Source organism: Leptodactylus fuscus, chromosome 6 (genome assembly GCF_031893055.1).
Source record: "Leptodactylus fuscus isolate aLepFus1 chromosome 6, aLepFus1.hap2, whole genome shotgun sequence".
NCBI lineage: Eukaryota > Metazoa > Chordata > Amphibia > Anura > Leptodactylidae > Leptodactylus > Leptodactylus fuscus.
Window position 1 is genome coordinate 167,803,882 of NC_134270.1, and position 15,811 is coordinate 167,819,692.

General features: G+C 42.6%; 1 long non-coding RNA gene across 2 annotated transcripts; it reads left to right on the forward strand.

Annotated features, from left to right (window-relative positions):
* The first annotated feature begins 234 nt into the window (after positions 1-234).
* LOC142209831 (uncharacterized) lies at positions 235-12,201 on the forward strand. 2 transcript variants are annotated; one of them, XR_012716971.1, is made up of 4 exons: positions 2,838-2,914; positions 3,910-4,145; positions 9,222-9,337; positions 11,576-12,201. It is a non-coding gene; the product is annotated as an uncharacterized LOC142209831 (long non-coding RNA). The 2 variants fall into 2 exon arrangements; XR_012716970.1 differs by lacking the exons at positions 2,838-2,914; positions 3,910-4,145 and adding an exon at positions 235-383.
* The last annotated feature ends 3,610 nt before the right edge of the window (positions 12,202-15,811 follow it).

A 15,811-nucleotide genomic window follows, 5' to 3' on the forward strand; every position in this document is an offset into this window, starting at 1 on the left:
CCCCTCAGCCTCATCCAACATGCAGTCCCATGTAAAATAAACCTGTCTCTCCCCTTCCATCCTCCATTACCGCGCTACAATCCTCTCTGCTTTCTCTTCTCCATCTATATGTGCTCGGCTCCGGCTTCCTCTAAACAGCACCGAGCAGCGAAAGCCGAAACTCCGCCCTCCTTTGAGAGGCTCCGCCCCTTCCTGTGACATCATACCTACCAGGAGCAACTCCATTCTAGCCACGACCGTGCATGTGATGACGTCATCGCGCTTACACACGCAAGCCAGGCCGTAGCTTTAAAGGAGCTGCGCTCACAGTTCCTGCTTTAATCGCTATTTGACTGGAGTGAGAGAGCGGAGAGAGGAGCGGAGCGTCGGGGGAGTGATGGAAGGTGAGTTTAAGTGTTTGTTTTGTATTAAATATTAAGGTGGAACATAATGAAGGGGGTCTATGAAACTGGGGGGCAAATGAAGGGGGGGGGGCATGACACTGGGGCAGAGACGGGGGACATGAAACTGGGCAGATGAAGGGGGAGAATGTGATGAAACTGGGGACAGAGATGGAGGGGGGACATGAAACTGGGGGCAGATGAAGGGTGTATATGAAACTGGGGGAGAGATGGAGGGGGGCATGTAATTTACGGGTGACTGTAGGAGGATTATACTGTGTGGGGGCACATGATAAATATATGAGAATGGGCGGAGTCAACATAAAAGTGGGTGAAGCCAAATTTGCCGTGGCGCGCAGAGTGCGCCGCACATTTTGCCCCTTTCTACTCTTTAAAAATTGGGAGGTATGGCGTTGGTGACGCTACACTCCTGCATGACGTCACTCGCTTCATCTGCGAGGCACAGTGTCTCAACTCCCCCACCTCCTTTACCATGGGGCCCACTGAGGCTGTCGCCCAAGGGCCCATAAAAACCTGGAGCCGGCCCTGTGGGGAGGCCATCCAGATTGTGTGCACTTACCTTAGTTTTTTAGACTTGTAGAAAGAGCTTTGCACCAAGGCTTTTTCTGTAAGTTGCTTCATAATGTTGCAGTAGCCACTGCATACTGTATATTGGCGCTAGTGTTGTAAAATCCGTTGTGTGTAATTCCTTATTGCTGGCCAGTGGTGTTAGATGAAATAAATGATGGCTGTAAACAAAAGTTCTGTATGTGTAAAACCTTGTTGACTTGTCTCTGTGCATAGTTATTTGTGGTTGTAGGTCTGGTGTTGCAATATTTCGGTGTCCATAAGCATTAGTTGAATTCCAGTGAGTCAGGCAGCTCATGATACTTGTGAGATGAGTTACTTCCAGCTGTCTCACCATGTAGATCAATGCATATTATGCCGGGTGTGCCTGTCTATGATGCAGGGTTAGGAGTAATAAATATTGGCCAGCTTTAGGTTATCGTCACAACAGTTTCAGTATTATTACAGGGTGCTGGTGATTTTGCTGTTATACACTGGGAGGTGATGGCTATATCCCCCAACCCTTCCATAGAGTTCCATAATCACGTCAGCTGAGTGTGTATCTTCATGTCAGTAGGGAGAGGGGTATTAGTTTCTGTTAAACACCTCAGCCGACCATCCCCTCCTTACAGAGACTGAATCTGTAGAATCAAAGTGATTTAAATGTTGTGTATTATCACTGTATCTTATCTGCCAGCGCCTAATATTAGTGCATGACTTGTGGTTTTATTAAAAAAAATAAAAAATCTTACTACAGGGACATCAAGGTAAACAGATTACACACGTTGTCTATTGTATACCATCTGTCTGCACTAATCTCCCGCTAGTTGGGACCCAATACTTCGTCTGCAGTGATTGTAGAAGTGGGTATATACAGGCGCGGGTAAGGTTTTCGTACTGTGTATAAGGTCTGGGATATGAAATGTAACTTTGTATCTTGTTTTTGCTGTAATTCAGACAATACGTGAGACTTTTGTGTTGAAGTTACTTTGTATTAGAGCTGCTATATATACGGTGTTGTGAGAAACTTTACATAGTGACTTTGGGACAGAGGGATTTGAAGTTAACCCTTTCCCGCCAATGGCATTTTTTGATTTTCGTTTTTGACTCCCCTCCTTCTAAACCCCATAACTTTTTTATTTCTCGCTCCCAGAGTCATATGAGGTCTTAATTTTTCCTGGGACAAATTTTTCTTCATGATGCCACCATTATTTATTCTGTATAATGTACTGGGAAGCAGGGAAAGAATTCAGAGTGGGGTGGATTTGAAGAAAAAATGCATTTCTGCGACTTTCTTAGGGGCTTTGGTTTTACGGCGTTCACTGTGCAGCCAAAATGACCTGTCCCCTGTATTCTGTGTTTCGTTACGATTCCGGGGATACCAAATTTATATGGTTTTATTTACATTTTGACCCCTTAAAAAAATCCAAAACTGTTAAAACATTTTTTTTTTTTGAAAAGTCGTCATATTCCGACAGCCGTAACTTTTTTATACGTAAGTGTACGGGGATGTATAGGGCGTCTTTTTTTGCGGGACCGGGTGTACTTTTTAGTTCTACCATTTTCGGGAAAAGTTATTGCTTTGATCACTTTTTATTCAAATTTTTATCAGAATGAAAAGAGTGAAAAAACGGCGGTTTGGCACTTTTGACCATTTTTCCCGCTACGGCGTTTACCGAACAGGAAAAATATTTGTATAGCTTTGTAGAGACGCGGGGATACCCAACATGTATGTGTTTCACAGTTTTTAACTACTTTTATATGTGTTCTAGGGAAAGGGGGGGGATTTGAATTTTTAATCCTTTTTATCTGTTTTTATATTTTTTTTTAAACTTTTTTTTTGCATTTATTAGACTTCCTAGGGGTATTGACATGGGTGAGCGGTGTCGCGGATTGTCAGAGCGGTGGGGGTCGGCAAACATGGCTGCTCCAGAGAGTTAAAGAGAGCCTCCTGGAGTATCGTTAAGGTGAGGGGCAAAGTGGTAAAGTATATGTATATGTGATTGTGTGGGGTTAGGGGCGAGGCTGTAGAGGGTAATATGAATTTTGTGACTTGCTATGGTCCAAAGTGTGTGAGATTGCAGAGATGGTGGTGTGAGTTTGGATTTTGTGGGGGTCCTGGCACAAACGTATGTGCGCTGTTGTGACGAAAAGTAGCCTATTGCGGGTATATTAACTATGTTTGTGGAAACTTTCAGCCAAATCGGTCAAGCGGGTTTTGCGTGATTGAGGAACAAACATCCAAACAGCCAAACATCCAAACACACAAACATCCAAACTCACAAACTTTCACATTTATAATATTAGTAGGATGTTCTTGCGGTTACAACTATGTAAAATGCCCTAAAATCGTCGGCAGAATTTACATAATAGACGTAACGTGAATTGAATTTCACTACTGGACAAAGTCTACAACATCCACTCAAATCTCTGCTTATTTTTTTTTTTTTTTTTTTTTTTTTTTACTTGTGACCTTTTAAAGGGGCTGCCCAGGCAAAGATTCTTGGTGTATTGTTTCTAACAGTATACTAGAATAATGGATAAAATTTAAGTAAAATGTTAACTTGCCATATACAGATAAGTGATGTGTCAAACGGAGCCAATACAGCAGAGAGGGATGTTATGTCTTGGTTTTTATTACTGCATTAGGCTAGGTTCACATCTGCGTCGGAGCCTGCACGGAGCACCTTTCTCCCCTCTGGTTTCAATGTAAAAAGAGCAGAAACCTGGCAGACCATTAAAGTCTGTGGGGTAACCACTGCTTTAGTGGTTGGGCTCTCTGTATTGGGTTGCGTAGTGCATGTGTGAACCTAGCCTTATGAGGAGTTGTTTTTTTTGCTGTACCTTATTTGCACTTTTTTTATATACAATATATATGTATATAACATCAGTCTTTTGTGTAAATATGCAGGATAAGACTTCACTTATCTTTTTTCTCATTTTTATACCATTCATGTTACAGCAAGCCTTGCCTGTAGATCTAAGCAATAATGGTATTAGAAGTCACGGAAGTGTCAGCTTTCGTAGCGCCTCTGCTTTTGATCCTTGCTGTCCTGGTTCATCTTCGTGGTCTTCAGTTTATGGACATCAGTCGACTGCCAGTACTGCCCAAACTATATCTATTGATGGCTATGGCCCAGACACAAGCACCTCCCCCGACTTCCCTTTCCTCCTGTCGTCATTTTATGTATACTCCATGTAGGTATTGTTTGATTTTTGGTTCTGTGGAAATACTGTACACTTGGTGTTTTTTCCCCTTGTACAGGAAAATATCTTAGAAGCGTTCCTAGATTTGCTGGCCTGCCCACAGCATCACTTTGCAGCTCAGAATTGTTTTTTTTTTGTATGTGCATAAGTAATGGTTTGTTCAAAGCATCCTTAAAATCATGTGTGGTCTAATTTCAAACTAAAGTTACTATCAGGGATGGCTTAAATTATTGGTAGGAATAGATAAAATGCAACTTTATTTGTTTATATTAAAACCATATAGCTAGTGATGTCACCACAAATGATTATAAAAAATATAGAACCCTTCCTAGCCAAAATTAGCGCAAAAAGATATATATTGTCGCTAATGGGAGGGGAATAACTCTTCATCCTCCACGGTTAATAAATCACAGTGGTAGGAACAGTAGTTGGTCACTCAGTGCTTGGACACCAATTACCGTATTTTCGGACTATAAGACGCACTTTTTTTCCCCAAAATTTGGGGGGAAAAGAAGGGTGCGTCTTATAGTCTGAATGTGGCGCCTGGCATCCGCTGTAATAGAGAGGCAGAAGCCGGCAAGTGATAGACGCCGGGGCCTGAGACATCGCTGTGCTCCTCTGCCCTGCATGAAGCCAGCAGCGGCAGGGGTGATGCTATTCCGCTCCTCCGTACCCCCGCCGCTGGCTTCATGAAGGGCAGAGGATCGTAGCGATGTCTCAGGCCCCGGCGTCTATCCCTCCCCGGCATCCGCCTCTCTAGTACAGCGGATGCCGGGTCAGTATCCGTGGCCCCTTCTCCCCCGGGGCCGGTCCCCACCGGCCCCGTACCTGTGAAGTTGCAGGCCGGCTCCTGCGCGGCGATATCGCAGGAGCCGACCTGTTCGGGTGACAGCCGGGAGCCTAATGAGGCTCCCAGGCCTGTCACTGCTATATATTAGTATTGCGGCTGGGTCTATGACCAGCCACCGTAATACTAATAGACAGAATGTCCCATAGACGGCAATACACTTGTATTGCCGTCTATGGGACTTGAGATCAAGTGACCGCAGGTTTTTTTTTTCAATACAAGGTGATCTAAGCAATAGATATCCCCCAAAATGGTATAACTAAAAAGTACAGCTGGCCCCGCAAAAAAAACACTATGCGTCCCCGTACAGCTGCAGGGTCACCTGTCAATGTGGCCTTGCAGCTGTTGCAAAACTACAACTCCCATATATTAAATATTTTACCAGTTTTTGCTTCAAAATTTTTTTTCCCTATTTTCCTCCTCTAAAACCTTATAGTCCGAAAAATATGGTATGTGTGTGTGAGGGGGGGATATATACGACTGATATCACAGGCCCCCATAGATATTCACACGTGAGCCCTAAAATAACCACCCACTGTAATATATCAGTTTGGGGGATATAAAACCACAGAGGGGGAGGCAGGCTGATACAATTCCTGTTTGCCAAGACCTATTTAACACAGATGTTAACCTCATTATAACAGGACGCTGGGAACCATTTCTTTATTTTTGGGTTTTCATCCACTTTTAATTCTAGTTCTTTCCTGATGAACCCGGAGTTAGAGTTATCCTCTGGGTGAAACGTGTTGAGTGACAATTATAGCGCTGTGCTATTACAGTGCTGCGCCTTGTAGTCCGGTGCGCCTTATATATGGACCTAGGCAGGACTATAAGGCGCTCATGGGTAATGCGCCTTATAGTCCGGTGCACCTTATAGTCCGCAAAATACGGTAATTGAACAGTACAGTACGGTCCTTATTTAATATGTATAGAACATACTAGAGCTATAGCTCATATAGAGCTATGACATATGTTTGATAGAGACTGATGCTATGCAGTAGAAAGACCGATGGATGCTAGGAGAAACTGCGCTACTCTCGAGATAAAATACGTTCTTTATTCCACTTTTCTTAAAAACACGACGCCAGGGGCGGATCCAGGGCCGGGCGAGCCGGGCAACCGCGCAGGGCCCCGCGGCGCGGCCCGGACCTAACAAAATGATCCCGGTCGGCATGTCCCGATTTCAACTCATCGGCGTCCTACTGACGCCGATGAGCTGAATACATAGCCGTTTAAAGCAGGTGTTGTCACAGCTCAGCTCCTGCTTTAACGCTGAGCTCCGGCATTTGTAGCCGCGATGTGATGACGTCACATCGCGCCTACAATATGTGCATGAGGGAGAGAGCTGCGAGGGAAGGTGAGTGTGTGTGAGTGTGAGAACAGCATGACACTGGGGCAGATGGAGGGGGGAGAATGGCATGACACTGGGGCAGATGAAGAGGGGAGAACGGCATGACACTGGGGCAGATGAAGAGGGGAGAACGGCATGACACTGGGGCAGAGACGGGTGACTGTAGGAGGATTATACTGTGTGGAATCACATGAAAATTGAATGAGAATACAAAAATACAAAAATATAAGCATACAAGCTACTAACTTTATATGAAATAGATACACTATTGTGGGTCATTTTTATGGATTAAACAGTTAAAAACTAATGCAACTCAGTTCATTCTCTGATTTTGAAGATTTTAATGTGAAATGTTCTGTCCTTATACTGTAGCTTGTATGCTTATATTTTTGTACCCCCTTGTTTTTCAGATGTATGTGTATTACTCATAATTTATCTATTTATTTATTTTTTTATTTTTTTATATCATGAACTTATCATACCAGTATCCATGTTTCAGTCCAAAATAAGACCTATTTTTTAATAAAATTCCCTCATTTGAGGAGTAATATTCATTGTGGGTTCAAGTTGATAATGTATTATATTATTTTTTTTTATTTATATACTTATTTATGATGAGGTTTCAACCAATTTCCTATACAGATTGCTTAATCGTTTTGGGACTCCTAATTATATGTGAAAATACACTGTAAAGCATGATCAGGGTCCGTGGCTTCCTGAATTCGAGTACGACCTGTCCTTTTTACACATCACAAAACACACTCCCCCTAGAGACGAGCAATGCCTTTAACTTTATCTTTTTAGGGGTAAAATACCAGATGTCCCTGTTATCCATAGGGATCAGCTGTGGATAGCAGTTCTCAATTAGTTTGAGCAGCTGGTGGGCAGTAACAATTTGGATACATGTGACCCTCCCTACCAGCACGCGTAGCAGGTAAAAGCCCGTGTTACACACATGGTGGATTCACTCCACGCTGTGTATCACAACCATACTCCAGCAGGGAAGCTTCTGCTCCTGACTTTGTGTCTGGTAAGAAAACTTACTCTAACCCTCTTCCTATCTAGTTGTATATGGTATTTTAAAGGAAACTTTACATGTATTGGTTTTGCATGTTTTATATTTAATGACTTATACTCTATCTGTGTTGGTTTGCCTCTTCAGCTACCCAGACCATTTATTAGTGACAACTATTTTGGAGGGTAACACTGAGGCCTTTAATAATGGTTGGAAGAGACTTAAAATCCATGTTTAGTTGTTTACTTTTTTTTTTTTTTTTTTTGTAGGAGACTATATCCTGTATTCATTATGATATTTGTTTGTTTTTATTAAGGTACATTGTGTGTTTCTGGAACACTTGAGAAAGGGGAATCCCCCGAAACGCTGTATGTAGCATCGTGTTTTTAAGAAAAGTGGAATAAAGAACGTATTTTATCTCAAGAGAGTAGCGCAGTTTCTCCTCGCATCCATCGGTCTTTCTTCATTTATCGTGCCCTAAGGGGTATTTGGATGTTATTACTGCTGCTGTAAATCTCCCTTGTGTATGGTACACGATCTTTTCAAATATATTTAAGTGTATGTTTGGGAATCATCTGGGTTGCTTGGTATATATATATTTTTTTTTTCTTGATGCTATGCAGTGGCCCTCTGTATAAGAAGGCTCAGTAGGGGGCCACACGGTGGCTCAGTGGTTAGCACTGCAGCCTTGCAGCACTGGGCCCTGGTGTTCAAATCCCACCAAGGGCATAAAACCATCTGCAAGGAGTTTGTATGTTCTCCCCGTGTTTGCATGGATTTCCATCCCATATTCCAAAAAAGACATACTGATAGGGAAAAATGTACATTGTGATCTCTATGTGGGGCTCACAATCTACATTTAAAAAAAAAAAAAAGCTCAGTCTGCGCCACTTCCCTATACAGATGAGGAGAGGGAAAAAAAAGCGTATAGTATTAACACTAGAAAAGCTATAGTGTTGCTTCAGCGGTGAAATTCTCATTGAGATTTCCTGGAATAGATCTTTGAAGATGACCTGTCAATGCCGGCATGTGTTGAGTTGTTAATTGTATTTCAAATTATATAAAAATGTTGGCGCATCTTGTCTTGGACATCTGATGTACCATTCTTCTGTTCTGTTTAGAAATAACCAGACAACTGAGTGGTATCAATTCAGGGAGGAGGGTGTATACAGTCTGATACTGTGCAATCACATCCAATTCTGACAGATTTTGTAGGGACACACCCATTTGACAAGTGTGAATGGAAATGTCCAGCTGTCAATTTATTCTTTAATTCCTGGGAGGAATAATAGAGGCAGCATAAAAATGAGTTATGAGAAATTTTCCTCTAGAATTATGTTATGAGGAATAGAAATATTTACTACACCACCTCTCAGAAGAGAAGACCAGTCCTCTGTAAATCTGCACAATGCAATTCACATTTACTTGCTAAGGGAGCCTGCACATGGAGTTTACGCTCGCTCATTCTGAACGTAAAACTCGTTCAAGGTGAGCGACGTAAAAAAACAGATCCCATTGACTTGAATGGGTGCCGGCATGTGCGCGTATCACATTGAAAGCAATAGGTAAAAGCCTCCCATTGATTTCAATGGGGGGGCACGTGTATGCCAGCACCCATTCAAGTCAATAGGATCTGTTTTTTATGCTGCTCACTCTGCACGAGTTTTACGTTTAGAATGAGCGAGCGTAAACTTCATGTGCAGGCTCCCTTAAAGTGTATTAAAGACATGGGTTGTCTCTATAGCTGCACAGAAAGTTGGAGTTTGTGGAATATTTTTTGTATTGTGGTAAATGTATGTGTTTTCCTGAAAACTGGTCTTTATAAAGTTTGCCAATAATTTCATCTCTTATAAGGTATCCACTGAGCGGAAACTGCATGGCAAACAAGATGGCGAGGAAGCAACTGAGGAGGATACTGAAGAAAAGTCTACCATTTGCCTTTCTATATTAGAGGAAGGTGAAGATGTCAGGTAATCCTATTAATATTATAAATGTGAAAGTTTGTGGGTTTGTGAGTTTGGATGTTTGTTCCTCAATCACGGAAAAACCGCTCCACCGATTTGGCTGAAATTTTCCACAAACATAGTTAATACACCCGATTAAACAATAGGCTACTTTTGTCACAATAGCGCACATACGTTTGTGCCAGGACCCCCACAAAACCCAAACTCACACCACCATCTCTGCAATCTCACACACTTTGGACCATAGCAAGCCACAAAATTCATATTGCCCTCTACAGCCTCGCCCCTAACCCCACACAATCACATATACATATACTTTACCACTTTGCCCCTCACCTTAACGATACTCCAGGAGGTTCTCTTTAACGCTCCGGAGCAGCCATGTTTGCCCCCACCACTCTGACAATCTGCGACACCGCCCACCCATGTCAATAACCCTAGGCGGTCTAATAAATGCAAAAAAAAAAGTTTAAGTAAAAAAAAACAAACAAATAAATAAAAAGGATTAAAAATTCAAATCACCCCCCTTTCCCTAGAACACATATAAAAGTAGTTAAAAACTGTGAAACACATACATGTTAGGTATCCCCGCGTCCGAAATCGCCCGCTCTACAAAGCTATACAAATATTTTTCCTGTTCGGTAAACGCCGTAGCGGGAAAAAGGGTCAAAAGTGCCAAACTGCCATTTTTTCACTGTTTTGATTCTGATAAAAATTTGAATAAAAAATGATCAAAGCAATCTTTCCCGAAAAGTACACCCAGTCCCGCAAAAAAAGACGCCCTATACATCCCCGTACACGCACGTATAAAAAAGTTACGGTTGTCGGGATATGGCGACTTTTCAAAAAATAATTTAACACAGTTTGGAATTTTTTTAAGGGGTCAAAATGTAAATAAAACCTTATAAATTTGGTATCCCCGGAATCATAACGAAACACAGAATACAGGGGACATGTCATTTTGGTTGCACAGTGAACGCCGTAAAACCAAAGCCCGTAAGAAAGTCGCAGAAATGCATTTTTTCTTCAAATCCACCCCATTCTGATTTTTTTTTCCCTGCTTCCCAGTACATTATATAGAATAAATAATGGTGGCATCATGATGAAAAATCTGTCCTGCAAAAATTAAGACCTCATATGACTCTGGGAGCGGAGAAATAAAAATGTTATGGGGTTTAGAAGGAGGGGAGTCAAAAACGAAAATCAAAAAATGCCATCGGCGGGAAAGGGTTAACTTCAAATACTTCTGTCCCAAAGTCACTATGTAAAGTTTCTCACAACACCGTATATATAGCAGCTCAAATACAAAGTAACTTCAACACAAAAGTCTCACGTATTCTCTGAATTACAGCAAAAACAAGATACAAACTTACATTTCATATCCCATACCTTATACACAGTACGAAAACCTTACCCGCGCCTGTATATACCCACTGCTACAATCACCGCAGACGAAGTCGCGGGTACCAGCTAGTATACCATAAGAATCACACACGTCCTAAATGCCCTATATCTTCGTCCCAAAGCCATGAGGAAATAGTAGTGATACTGACATATTTGCTCATTAGGATTTCAAGAAGTCCAATCACTTGCTCCTTCAGGAAATCTATCTTTTGCCAGAGAAGTCTGACTGCTGCTTATTTTTCTTCCTTTTCTCTTTCTTCTTCGAAATGAATAGGCACTCTTGACTGTCAGGGAAAATAGTTGTCAGCCTAGCAGGGTCTTATCTTATGTCTATGGCTGCTTAAAGGGGTTGTACAACTTTTTGATGTTGACAACCAATCTATTGGATAGATCATCCATATCAGATTGTTGAGGGTCTGATACCTAGCACTCCTACTAAACAGATTTTGGCAGCAGCCTCTAGTTCTGAAACGTACTGGACAAGGCCACAAAGAACATCCACTATGAAGTGGCTGGAGAAGTCTGCTTTTGGTTGCATCCATTGTATCATTTCACTGCCAGCAACTTCTGCAAACAGTTGATTCTGTGGTGATATTTCTCCTTAGTAAAATGCTATTCCCATGTGATGACTTCTGGATATGCCATTAGTTATGAATTTATAATATCTTCATAACCAATGGAAACACTGTCATGTCCCTGTACTGCATACTGTGCTCTCAGACAAGGGATTGGCTTCTATAAAGGGGCCACTTTGTATTGAGTTTTACAAATCTGCTTGAAAAGGCATTGTATAGAAAATCTAGATTTTTACTAACGTGTTTTTCTGCTTTTTTTATTTAGGCGTCTCCCATGTATGCATCTCTTCCATAAAGTGTGTGTGGACCAGTGGCTGATCACAAATAAAAAGTGCCCCATTTGTAGAATGGACATTAAAGCTCAACTGCCTACTGATAGTTGACATTTCTCAAATCAATAAATAATATGCCCCTTCACTCCCTTCGGTACTGCAGCCAACCAAAGATAGCATGACTTATGTTGAAATCCAGAATAAACTTTCCTTTATTTTAATTTTTAAAAAGATGGCATGACTTAACTGCACAGATGTGGAAGCATTAAAGGGGTCGGCCACTTTCAGACCAATTTGGACAAATGTACAATAAAAAGATATATAATTTTCCAATATACTTTCTGTATCAATTCCTCATGGTTTTCTAGATCTCGGCTTGCTGTCATTCATTCTGTTACTTCTAGAGGATAAAAGCCTGACCATGGTCATGTGATTTACGGTCCATGGTCATGTGATGAGCACACAGGAGTCGCTCATAGTCACAGAACAATAATTATAAAATAAAATAAAATTATATAAAAATTATATAAAATAAATTATTTTGTCTCCTTGCGATTGTAATATTTGTGATTTCTCTTTTTACATGGATGTATTTAATAAATTAGATTTTGTAATTTTATGTGTGTGCCGTTTTCTCATTTTTGATATACAACCATATAGTGTATAAAGGGAGAGGACGTCCTCAGAAGGAGCACAGTGCGACTCAGCCGTAACTATGCTGACCCCTCCTTTTGACTTACCCTAACTCATTGATCAAGTGAGCGGGGCCAGTGGGAATATCCACGAGCTCATTTAGATTTTGTCTTTGTACAACTTTGCCAATGTATATTAACCCCTTAATGATACAGGTTTGTATGGAATTTTTTTTTTTTCATATTTTCCCTCCCAGTCTTCCAAAATTCATTTTTTTTTTTTTTTTTTTTTACATTTTTCTGTCCACATAGCTATGCAAGGGCTTATTCTTTACATGATGAGTTGTACTTTCCTTTGTCATCATTTTTGGGAGACCTTGTACATTTTCTTCGGTTTATTAAGTTTGATTCTGTTCACCATTTATATCTGTTATAAAGTGTATAAGGCGGCACAGAAGGGAGAGTCATTCTCCATCCTTAATCCCTAGAGTTGCGAGAATAAAAGTACTGAGTGATTGAAAAGTCCTTGTTTTGGAACACTAGCCTCCAGCCGTGTCTGGACGGTCAGGGTCAAATGGGACCCGAGTAGTAGCACTAAGGACCAAGTAGAATCCGCGCAAGTACGTGCAAACATTCAGGTGTGTTTTTGTAAAGAGACATAGACAGAAAGTTCAGTCTGTGGAGCCGAATGAGGTTTTGCCCCGAGCACGACACCAGAATTTGCACATCAGATTAGTTCAAGGAAGACAGGGTGACTGTCTGGGAGTTCCCACTAGAGAAGTCAAAGTGACCCTCTATTGTCTTAATTGCCCTAGAGGAGTGGGAAGCTCACGGCTGACTGGCCATCAGCTAGTATGGGGAAGGGATCCTCAAAGGTAGGGTACACCCCATATGAACTAATAGAAATGGGAGAAGGGAAAGAAATTGCCGCCCAGGTAAAAACAATCCTTAAGAGAGCAGGGGTTTCCAAAACAGGATTATTTGATAGTAAATTTTGGGACCAATGGAGAATAGATCATGCAGGACAAATACAGGAGCATAAGTTACAAAGAGGAATATATGCTCTGATTGAAGGCAGTAATAGAGCGGAGAGAGAGGGTTGGCCTCAAAAATCAGTTCAAAAGAAAGGTATATTATACACCTTGCCTTCCGATGTGATCTTGAATCAGAAAGGACGGCAGAATCCACCCTCCACACCCCCACTATATGGAGATTCTGAGGGATGGACTTGTAAAGTCTGTGGGCAACAAAATCCCTATTTTCGGGAAACCTGTTTGGCATGTGGATCCTACCGCTCCACTGCCCAGCAGGTGAAAATGTTGCAACCACCTGATAATGAGATCTTCCCACCTCCGCCAAAGCCAACCCAACATTTATACCCGGTCCTAACTAGATCCCAGACAAGGAGAACCCTGGGTGTTCAGGGCCCGAAGCTGAAGATGACTCAAAAGGGACATCCCAAACTCCACTAAGAGGTACAGGAGGGGGGAGAGGGGACAAGCAGTCAAAATGTTACCACTACCATGATTGAATGGCGACCCTGGACCCCCAGTGAACAATTGGCCCTATGCCAACAACTACCAGACCCTCAGTTAGAGCCCAGTGCTTTCCTCAGAAAAATGAAAATGATCCAGATGAATTACAAAGCTAGTTGGAAGGATCTTATGGCCCTTCTACAGGTCAAATGTCCTGAGGGACTGATGTCGCCCATTAATCTTACTGCCCAGTTTGGTAGAAATGAACCCTATAGCACAGAAACTGATGAGAGTGGGTATAACTTTAGACATGTTGCAAATGTGGTGTGATAAACAAGCAAACTAGACGCACCGCTTTGACAACTTGGAGAAGGGAGAGTCTGTTGAAGCATATTATGGCAGATTACTTACAAAGGTAGTAGATTCTGGGTGGGACCAGGCCCCTGATGCTTTGAAAAACACCATGATTGCTGAGGCATTCATGCAAGGAATTGGACCAAATATGTCTGAAAAGATCAGAGATTGCACCCCAGATTGGAGACGCACAAACCCAGATGACTTGTATGCTAAGGCTGTTGGGTTCGCTGTAGATGACAGATAGAAAAAGGCAGCCGCCCCCGTGAAAAACTACACCAATTCAGGCACCTTAAACCTGGGTAACCCAAATAATCAAGGCCGACAGGGCACCCGCCCTAGACAACAAGAGCAGAGGGAAACTCGAAAATGTTTTAATTGTGGGAAACCGGGACATCTAGCCAGGGATTGTTGGTGCCCAAAACAATGTGACAATTGTAGAAAACCAGCCCTTAATCAGGGTCAGGACAACTCACAATGAAGGTCAGGCTCTCCAGCCCCAGTGTCCCTCTTCAGCAGAAAGAGGTATACAAATTTTCCAACCTGTATTGATTAATGGAAAGGAGGTGCCATTCCTCAGACACTGGGGCAACTAAATCTTGTGTCAGCAAAGACGTTGTCACTAGAGATGAGCGAACACTAAAATGTTCGAGGTTCGAAATTCGATTTGAACAGCCGCTCAATGTTCGTGTGTTCGAACGGGTTTCGAACCCCATTATAGTCTATGGGGAACAGATACTCGTTAAGGGGGAAACCCAAATCCGTGTCTGGAGGGTCACCAAGTCCACTATGACACCCCAGGAAATGATGCCAACACCTCTGGAATCACACTGGGACAGCAGGGGAAGCATGTCTGGGGGCATCTAACACACCAAAGACCCTCTATTACCCCAACATCACAGCCTAACAACTACACACTTTACACACTCAATACCACCTCTCTGACAGTAGGAAAACACCTTGAAACATGTGTATTTGGCACTTGCAGTGAGGAGAGCTTGTCACCAGCAGTGAATTTGGCCCTTGTAGTAAGTTGAGGTTGGCACCAACATTTGTTTTGAAAATCAGGGTGGATTGAGCCTCTAACCAGCAGAGTTTGGGCAAATTCATGGTGGAGGGAGCCTCTAAAAACCCCAGTTTGGACCAATTCATGGTGGAGGGAGCCTCTAAAAACCCCAGTTTGGACCAATTCATGGTGGAAGGAGCCTCTAAACAGGCCAGTTTGGGCAAATTCATGGTGGAGGGAGCCTCTAAAAAGGCCAGTTTGGGCAAATTCATGGTGGAGGGAGCCTCTAAAAACCCCAGTTTGGACCAATTCATGGTGGAGGGAGCCGCTAAACAGCCCAGTTTGGACCAATTCATGGTGGAGGGAGCCTCTAACCAGCAGAGTTGGTGGAAATCAGGGTGGAGGGAGCCTCTAACCAGCAGAGTTGTGGGAAAGCAGGGTGGAGGGAGCCTCTAACCAGCAGAGTTGGTGGAAATCAGGGTGGAGGGAGCCTCTAACCAGCAGAGTTGTGGGAAAGCAGGGTGGAGGGAGCCTCTAACCAGCAGAGTTGTGGGAAAGCAGGGTGGAGGGAGCCTCTAACCAGCAGAGTTGTGGGAAAGCAGGGTGGAGGGAGCCTCTAACCAGCAGAGTTGGGGGAAATCAGGGTGGAGGGAGCCTAGTATTAGCAGAATTGTGCAACGCTTATGGTGGATGAGTATGAGGATGCGGAGGAATTGGAGAGGTTGAGTACAGACATGGAGTTTCATGTTGGGGTGCTTTACA